This window comes from Pelmatolapia mariae, linkage group LG1 (genome assembly GCF_036321145.2).
Source record: "Pelmatolapia mariae isolate MD_Pm_ZW linkage group LG1, Pm_UMD_F_2, whole genome shotgun sequence".
Classification (NCBI taxonomy): domain Eukaryota; kingdom Metazoa; phylum Chordata; class Actinopteri; order Cichliformes; family Cichlidae; genus Pelmatolapia; species Pelmatolapia mariae.
In genome coordinates this window covers 32,566-42,684 of record NC_086227.1, presented here as the reverse complement: position 1 = coordinate 42,684, position 10,119 = coordinate 32,566, and the positions used below count along the sequence as shown (strand labels likewise).

The following is a 10,119-nucleotide window of genomic DNA, read 5'->3' as shown; positions in this document are numbered from 1 at the left end:
TCTCCAGTTTCTCCTTTTCTTCTTCCACTTTAGCTGCTTTGTCCTCCAGCTGATTACAAAACTCTTGAAGTTTTAGATTTTTAGACTCAAAGTCCTGGACAATACGTTTTCCTTCTTTCAGTCTTTCTTGTTGTTGCTCTTTCTGTTGAAGAAGGTCTTTATTTTGGCGCAGCGTTTCATCCAGGCTTTCTTTCAGCATTCGGTATTTTACCTGCATGCTCTTCAGTTCGTGCTGCATGTCTCTTTGTTTTTTGTCATGCTCTTCCTTCTGTTGGAGGATTTCTTTCTTTTCTTCCACAGCTTCATGGAGCTGTCTTTGGAGCAGCTGATTCATTTGGTCCATGTATTGGAGGTCCCATTCTATCTTATCAGTCATGGTTTTCTTGTCTTGGAGCTGGTTGGTCATTTCTTTTAGTTCCACGCTCTTTTGCTTATTTTCTTTAATGAGGTGCACAATCTGCTCTCGGGCCTGAGCAAACTTTATTCCCCAGCCCTCATTAATAATTTTTATGTCCGGCTGGCGCTGTTGTCTGTCTTCCAGCTCTTTATTTTGGGCTTCCATTTGTCTACACTTGTCCTCCAGTTGAAGTTTCTCTTCTTCAATTTGTTGCATTTTTTTCTGGAGAAGGTAGTTTTCCTTCCTACTCTCCTCTAATGCCCTTTGGAAGGATGAGACGCCATTTGGGGAAATCGGCCGGCCACGCCAGGAAGGAGAGGCGGCGTAATCTTTTTGAATTGCTTGTTTGTTTCTTGGAAACATGTTGGAGTTTCTATACGATGACCTTTAAGAGCTTTCCAAATGTTTCTGTGGTGAACGTTTTGTAGGCTGCAAACACAGATGCTGCTGAAACGAACTAAAACTTGCTGTGTCTCACCCCTATTTAAGGAAAAATATCAAAGGACTTAAGATTCTTAAGATCTCCCTATGACATCATCACTCCCTAAGCCAATCAGATTGTCACAAGACATTTTGGAATGGGGTATTTTTTTTTAAACTGTTTTCAAACTTAACTTAAAATTTCAGTGTTTCCTAGTTGTGGACTATCGGTTAGTCCAGCCGATTAAGAAATTAATTGTCACAAACATCCCTAATATTATATAACAGACAACAGAAAACAAGACAAGTTTTTTTTTCTACACAATAGAGCTATAATAAAAGTTTTTTTTTAATTATCCTACTTTTTATAAAAGGGAATATTTATTAATGAATATGTATTTAATTAAAAAACTCTCATCATCTAAAGGGTTTAACAAAAAGGGGGAGCTTCCTGCTCGAAAATGAAATGCCCCCATTTTTCTGGGCGTGGGTGTTTAACTAATTAAAAAGAACAAACAAACAAACAAACATCTGTCTCCTATTTTTTTTGTGTCACACAGTAAAGAAGCATCAATATCTGATGAGAAGACATTAATTTGTTGGTGTTTGTGGTGTTTGGTGCAGTTTTCCTGTTTTCTGGGTTGTTGTTTATTTACAGTGGAGATGAATATCTCTAACAAGTTGATTTGTTCACATTTGCACGTCTTAATTTTTAAGAGGAATGTGTTTTTTGAGTTTGTACACTATATGCATGTAAGGCAACCGTTTCCTTTTTCACTATTTTTGTGTGGTGCATTTTTCTATTTTAACAAAAGGGGAACAAAAGACATTTAAGTCGACCTGAGATGATTTGTTTAAATGTTTACATGGTCTTACTGAGGTGATGCAAAGTGAAACATGCTTTCTTTTTTTGGTAATGTGCTGGAAAAGCTTGAAAATGGACCTTGAATGTGCTTAAAAAGTGCTTGAATTTGACCCTGAAAAAGGTGTATGAACCCTGCATATATTGCAGTATTTACAGTTTATAGTAGAAATTTCATGCCAACAGCTAATCTTTTTTTTTTCTTTTTTCTTTTTTTTTACTGGGAAATGAAATGCTGCCAATTCACAAAGCTGGTTTTCAGCTGCACTTCCTGTTGTAGACTTGTGATGTACACAGGCTCTGTTCCAGCACTCAGCATGTTCTTCCTTATTTTCTCCACCAGGGGGAGTTCCTAAACTATGACATCCTGATAGGAGTGAACCAGGGAGAGGGGCTGAAGTTTGTGGACGACAGTGAGGACAACGACGGCATCTCAGCTGCGGCCTTCGACTACACCATCTCCAACTTTGTTGACAACCTCTACGGATACCCAGAGGGTGAGGACGCCACCTCTGTACACTGCCACTTTTCAGTTATTCCATTTTACAGCCTCCTCTCACTTAACTGCGTTTTGCAGCATCATCAGGTTTTGTCTTTTTAGGAGCCGCGTTTGTTGATTTGTTAGTTTTTTCTTTTTGCTGTATTCATTAAAACAAACGGATAATCCTCAAAATGACAAATGTGGGCAATTATCAAAGCATACATTACAGTTCTGATAGCTTGAGTTCACGTGAATTTTCAAAAGAACATGAAAACCTGTCTTTAAGTGTTTAAAACATGCGAGTAAAGAATGGAATCAGTAAAATGTGAATGAAGTGCATCAAACAAGACAAGCGTGCTAAAGAGAGCCACTCATCCACATCACGGCATGTCTGCGCCTTAACCTTTGAGGCTCTGTGGGCAGTAATGCTATCATCCCCCAGGTAGTCGGCTCCCAATCTCAGCGTCGTTGTTTCTGACAGGTCGGCCTGCGAACCCCTCACAGCCGGACCACAGTCACAGTACAGACATGTTTGGATAATGCAGTCATGCTTCCTCTCTACTGCCTGTCACTCGTTCTGTTATCTGAAAGACTTTTTATCCTCTCTAGATTTGTCACTCGCTTCCTGGCTCTTGGTTCATCTCACCAACGTGTGCTTTGGTTTCATATCTTTCGATCAGACCGATCTCTTAAAAAAATTCTCGCACTGCTGTTACTTTATTCTTAGCAGTTTTTCACTTTTATCTTTCTTCCCCTCCTGTGCTTCTTCACCAGGCAAAGACATCCTGAGCAATGTTCCCTCTAAGCTGCGCACGTGCGCAATTGCGCACTGCTGGCACGGTCTCTGCGCACAGAAAATCTGCGTTGCGCACAAAAAAAATCTAACCTGAATTGAAATTAAAATTAATACTTTAACAATTCTGTTTTGCAGTGTTAGTCAGTAAGTGACTGGCTGCTCCCGTATAGGATTAGAACGATGCCACCGTATCCCATATTCCAGCCAATAATGCGATTCACATTCGTATATACGCAGCCAATCAACGTCGTTGACAGGCTATGACAGCGTCCTTATGTGCCGACACCGTAGTTTTAGCAAGCAAAGCGGCGTGGCTGATGTGGAGTGAAGTCACGTTAATGACAACGTGTACAACCATTGGAGATGTGAGCAGGACAGACGGAACAAATGACGGAAAAAGTGTGGACTTTATACCAGTTTTTAAATTGTGTTGATAGGCCACATAAAACCAGAGTTGTGATAAAAATATGCAATGTTTGGTTTTCTTCCTGAATACTACCGTTGTTTATATTTACTGCGGGAAGAAACGGTAAAAACGGCGTTTTATTTAAAAAAAAAAAAAGGCTCGAAAGCACTCTCCGCCTGTGAGCAAAAACAAACCCCCACCCCCCTCTCTCTTTCCTATTGGTCGAAAAATGTACCATGTCGACCAATCAAAAAATGATATGGCAACGTGGCATCTAATTGTTAAGAAACGGGGGGAACTTTTAGGAGTGACGGTGGTGTTTTGAGATGTGAGAGATTTGAGACGTTTAGCGCAAATCTTGTGTAGTTAGTGTGTAGTGTAGCCAATAGTTTTGTTGTGTGTGTCAGAACAATGAGGCAACTGCTGAATGTTACAGGTGTTACAGGAGTGATACATCTCCTGCAGGCCTGCAGGTATCAGGCTGTTGTTCTCCTTTATCTCATAGTGGACAGAAATTATTTTTTGGAGTGGCACAAATAATTTGTGTGGCATCAAATTTGATGCAGAACAGCTGATTGTTCTGTAAATAGTTTGAAATGTTTATTTAAAAAAACCCGCATTGACTGCATTTAAAAAAAATAGCTACAAAAAACTTTGTTGTTTGCCAAACTGAGTTACTTTTTTGAGGAGTAACTATATAATTAAATTGCCCAGCATTGGTAATTATATACTATATTTTGCAGACAGAGAGTTACAGGACTCTCTCCCAGACCACAGACTCATAATACAAGTCAGAGCTTTATAAAAAAAAAAAAAGAAAGTTGTGTTTTCGAAATTGGAGTTCAAGTTATTTTTACTTCCAATAGTGTTAACATACTACACAGGCCAATGGCTAGATTTTTTTTTTTACATTTTCATTGTAAGTGGGCTAAAGCAGTTTAAAAGTAGTCTAACATAAATGTAAATGCTGTAATTTGATTATTTTAATAAACTATGTAACTTGGATGGATTAGATGCTGGCGTGACCACAGTGCACACGTCTGATGTCGCTCACAGTGGTCCAAGGGACCGCTTAGGGAGTTTGTGTGTTTGCTCAGACACATGAAAAATTAGAGGGAACGTTGATCCTGAGGGAGACCATTAAGTTCATGTACACAGACTGGGCGCACAGGGACAACGGCGACATGCGGCGGAAGACTCTGTTGGCCCTGTTTACGGACCACCAGTGGGTGGCACCAGCTGTGGCCACTGCCAAACTCCATGCCGAGTTTCAGTCCCCAGTTTACTTTTACACGTTCTACCACCACTGCCAGACCGAGACGCGGCCCGAGTGGGCCGACGCCGCGCACGGGGACGAGATACCTTACGTGTTCGACGTACCGATGATCGGTGCCACGGACCTGTTCCCGTGCAACTTCTCCAAGAACGATGTGATGCTGAGCGCTGTGGTCATGACTTACTGGACTAACTTCGCAAAGACTGGGTAGGCCTCATGTCATAGTAGTGTAAACTGTACCTGTTACTGTATGTTCTCTGACAGAACTACAGGCTTATTGTCACAAAACACGGAGTGTTCAGGTAGCAGGACCCCAAAGCAGACTCAGAACACCGCAGCTCAGAACTATGTACAAGTTTTATTTAACTGAGGAATCTTTTCACAAAGCTAGGAAACGAAAAACTAAGGCTCATGCCATGGGGGGGAACGAGGAGCGTGGAGCCCAGGAGCACTGTAATCGGGACTGTGGGGAGACTGCAACAGAAAGGGGAGACACAGTTAACAGCACGCAGGTTGCCAAAAAAAAATGGAAAGCTAGACTCCATAAGTTGCCGAGGCTTACAGGTAGAGCAGGACCGTGGAGCTTGGAGGGGAGAGATGCCCGGGAGGGGAATCCTTAGGGAGGGAGGCGGTCAGGCAGGAGGACAGGCAGGCCACAGGCTTCCACGCCGAATGCTGGTAACACTGGAAGGAGACTTACGGACTGGCGAGGAGAAGCCGTCAGAGCTGGCTAAAGTAGTCCTCCGGTGATTGCCGTAGATGAGACGCAGGTGGTTTGGAGGCGGCCCAGCCCGAGGGTGTGGCCACCACAGCCTCCCACGGCTCCCAGGATGCCAAACCACGGGCCGTGACACTTATCAAGCAAAGGTGTTGATTTAGCTGTAGACTTTAATGTGTTTCCAAAGTGTTTCCGTTTTGTTACAGTTCAGGTAAATTTATCTAAGTCTGTTAACACGTAACAGGACTTAAATGGCTCAGGGCTCAGTCTCTGTAACACTTTAACCAAATTAAACATAATCTCAGATTTTACATTTTTTGAAGAAGTTGAAAGAAACTAAACATCATTCAATCTGTAATCTGAGCTAAAGAGAGAGCGAGAACAATCAAATTACAGGAGAAAGAAACAAAAGTTAATGAAATGTAGCAGCGACATATAAACACAGTTGGATGATGAAGTCAGTGCATCATGGGAAGTTTCCCACTGCACACTGAGCCTATATCAGCAGGACTGTGGGTTGATTTAGGGTCGTGCGCTCCAGCTATGTCAAAAATGATCAACACAGATGTAACATGAAGAGCCTTTCAAGAACAGAGAAATTGTGGTGTGGTGATCGTGATCCCTTCAGGTCCCCTGACTGATCATTGCTAGAGAGGTACAAAGAAAAAACTGAAATATTAGCGCCTATATTAAGAATGAAATGTTTCTTGCGATGAGCTGTAAACAATTACAAAATGAATTACATTAAATTAAATTAATTAAAAAATTAAATTCTTTGATTTATTGAATTGTTTATTGTGGTAGAAATCCTACACTAAAGTGTTTCTACTGTTGTCATGTGCTTTGCTTTAACACTCTAACAGGCGATGCTACCATAGAACTGTTGCAGTAAAGTATGATAGTGGTGCAATAATAGCAGCTGCTTATTATGGGCTGAATTTGCCGGCTGATTTAGCTTAATGTCATCTTTTTTGTTTTAGTGTGAATCTGTAATTAAAATGCTTATAGCCTCTAGTCCTCTTGAATACTTGAATCTGGGTTGCTAGTTTAATTCCCGTGTGGCTTTGAAGAATTGAACATACTGGTTCACCAAAAGCATCCAGATCCCAGAGCAGCCGGTTGGTCTTAGATAGTTTAAAGGTTGCACAGAGAATGGGCCCCCTGTCTGTATTCAGTGTATTGATGCCACATGTTACTTATAACATGTGGCATCACTACCCGACTCACTGGACCCTCTACAGTTCGCATACCGCCACAACAGGTCCACTGATGATGCCATAGCCCTGACACTCCATGCTGCCCTGTCACACCTGGAGAAGAGAGACACGTATGTGAGAATGCTGTTTGTAGATTACAGCTCAGCATTCAACACCATCGTTCCCTCGAAGCTGGACAGGAAACTGCAGGATCTAGGACTGAGCAGCTCCCTCTGCAGCTGGATCCTTAACTTCCTGTCTGACAGACGCCAAGTGGTCAGACTGGGCAGCACCACCTCATCCCCCATCACACTGAACACTGGTGCTCCACAGGGGTGTGTACTGAGCCCTCTCCTGTACTCACTCTACACCTACGACTGCACGGCCACTAGAAACTCCAACATCATTGTGAAGTTTGCGGACGACACTACAGTGGTGGGTCTTATTACCAACGGTGATGAGACGGCCTACAGGGAGGAGGTCAGCGCCCTGACCCACTGGTGTCAAGACAACCATCTCACCCTCAACGTCGCAAAGACAAAGGAGTTGATAGTGGACTTCCGGAGGTGCAGAGGAGTACACACCCCCATCACCATCAACGGCGCTGCTGTGGAGAGAGTGAGCAGCTTCCGCTTCCTTGGTGTACATCTGGCTGAGGATCTTACGTGGTCAGTACACATAAACAAAACAGTGAAGAAGGCGCAGCAGCGCCTCTTCTTTCTCAGGAGACTGAAGAGATTCGGCATGAGCCCCCGCATCCTCAGGACCTTCTATCGCTGTGCCATTGAGAGCATCCTCACTGGATGCTTCACCACCTGGTACGGCAACAGCACCGCTCACAACCGCAAAGCTCTCCAGAGAGTAGTGCGGTGTGCTGAACGGATAATTGGAGGTGAGCTTCCCTCCCTCCAAGACATCTACAGGAAGCGGTGCCTGAGGAAAGCGGAGAGGATCATCAAGGACTCCAGTCACCCCAGCCATAAACTGTTCAGACTACTTCCATCAGGAAGGAGGTTCTGCAGCATCCGGTCCCGTACCAGCAGACTGAGAGACAGCTTTTTCCATCAGGCCATCAGACTGCTGAACACGTCATAGACACCTCACCCTCACTACTGGAACTTCAACATTATGCACTCCATACTGTATATAAATACCACTGTTTTGCACATACCAACCTATATTTTATATATCTTATTTTATTGTTTACTTTATTTCATTTGTAAAACATGTATATACATACTATATACACACTCAAACACACACACGTAGAAAAACATATTTAGTACACACATTCAGTAATGTATATACCTTTACATATTGTACATATATTTATTACTTTTTAGATTAGCCATTTTTATATTTTGCTTGTTTTACGTTATTGTATTTTGCACAACTCTGTTGCTTGTGAAGCTCGCACACAAGAATTTCACTCACATGTACTGTACCAGTGTACCTGCACATGTGATGTGACAATAAAAGTGATTTGATTTGATTTGATTTGATTTGATTTGATTATAATGGAGACTGAATATAACTTTGAACTGAAACGTTTAACCTTTATGCTCCACCAGGGACCCCAACCTGCCCGTCCCTCAGGACACCAAGTTCATTCATACCAAGCCCAGCCGCTTCGAGGAGGTCATATGGACCAAGTTCAACTCGAAGGACAAGCAGTACCTTCACATCGGTTTGAAACCTCGTGTCAGAGACAACTACAGAGCTAACAAAGTGGCCTTTTGGCTGGAATTAGTCCCTCATCTTCACAGCCTGCACGACGTGCTCTTTCCCACCACTACGCGCTCCCCTGCAGGCCGTGACCCCGGCACCATGAGGCCCAGAAACAACGTTCCTCGAACCACTCGTCATCCTTACCCTACCTTCCCGTCGCTCCTCTTCCTCAACATCCTGGCCTTCGCCGCCCTTTACTACAAGCGTGACAAGCGGCACGAGATGCGCCGGCACCGGCTGTCCCCTCAGCGGGGCGGCCCCGCCAACGACCTGGCTCACAGCCAGGAGGAGGAGATCATGTCCCTGCAGATGAAGCACTCGGAGCACGACGCTCACCACGACATGGAGCCCCTGCGGCCCCACGACATCCTGCGGCCCGCCTGCCCTCCCGACTACACCTGGCGCTGCGCCGCGCCCCCGACGACGTGCCGCTGATGACGTCAAACACCATCACCATGATCCCCAGCACCATCACCAGCATGCAGCCTCTTCACGCCTTCAACACATTCCCCTCCACCGGCCACAACAACACCCTGCCCCACCCCCACTCCACCACCAGGGTATAGTAGGGACAGGCCCGACACAGCGCCACCTAGGGACCAGGAACACTGGCTCTGCTACCGCTCTGGAAGGGAGGCCTCTAGACGTGGGCCTTCGTTCTGTCCTCTTATTCTCTTCTTTCTCCAAAAGCAACTACACCTGCTGCGTCATGTGCTGTAAAACTTGGCAGCTCCCTCCACTGGTGGCATGTGGAGGTGCAACTGAAGTGTACAGCAGCAGATGAGCAGTTTGGGGTGGGGGTGGGGTGGGTGACTCAGATCTTTCAAAGATACTGTTTTCAAAGACGGTCTGCTGTTTCCAGGCTCAAGACCTCCAACATTTGTCAAAGGGACGAATGCTCTCTCGCTCCTCGCTGTTTTCTCTTTTTTACGTTGGCGTCATCTCTTTTTCCATCTCCTGTGTGTTATGTGCACATTATGCTTCTCTCTTCTACATCCGTGTTTTATTACTGCTCTCTTCCTCTCATGTGACACGCCTCCCTCCTGCTCTTCTCTAAAAATTCCCGATCTGCTGAGCAGTTTGGAGGGGGGAGGCATACACTAAACATATAACTATGAAAACACTGATATCTTTCATTCTACCAGCATTTTTAGGTGCCAGGTAAGTACTGCTGTGTTTCAATTCTCATCGAGGGAGAAGAAAATCGAAAGAAAAATAGAGTATCGCTATTTACCGTCAACTAACAGAGTTCTGTCATGTTCTCATGACAAAGTGCCAAACTGGCCCTCAGTCGTGATTTTCTTTCTTTCATCTTCTCTTTTTTTGTTGTTTTGTTTGAAGCATTTGTTTCATTGTTGTTTTTTATTGTGTGGAAAGAATTTTTCTGAAAATATAGATATAGAGAAATGATATTATATATAGTTCTATATAAAATGTGTACAAAGGAGAAAGTATATAAAAGGGTTTTCTCAGTGGGGGATCTATGCATGAATTATTTTTAAAGACGCGGGGAAAAGGACACTGTACCTGTCGATGCACGTTTCCCAAAATCTAAACGAGTCATATCGCTCCATGTTTGCTACTTTTGGTTTTTGGTTTTCTCCCACAGAGTAAGAGCATCGCAGGAGCTCCTGAAGTCAAACGACGCCTCCCAGCACTCATTTATTAAAACGGAGTCGATGCCAAAAGACTTAAATGTTAGAATCAAAGCAACAGCTGTGAACTCAGTCATGGTGTCATGTGCAGCCCTTCATCTCACTGTCACTACTTTTTCTTTTTAGGGTACGTGAGGTAAAGCGTCCGTCGATCTAGCTTGATTGTACAAAATTATTTTTCTAC

General features: G+C 43.8%; 1 pseudogene; it reads left to right on the top strand.

Annotated features, from left to right (window-relative positions):
• Positions 1 to 777: 777 nt before the first annotated feature.
• On the top strand, positions 778 to 9,331 carry LOC134624177 (neuroligin-2-like; annotated as a pseudogene).
• The last annotated feature ends 788 nt before the right edge of the window (positions 9,332 to 10,119 follow it).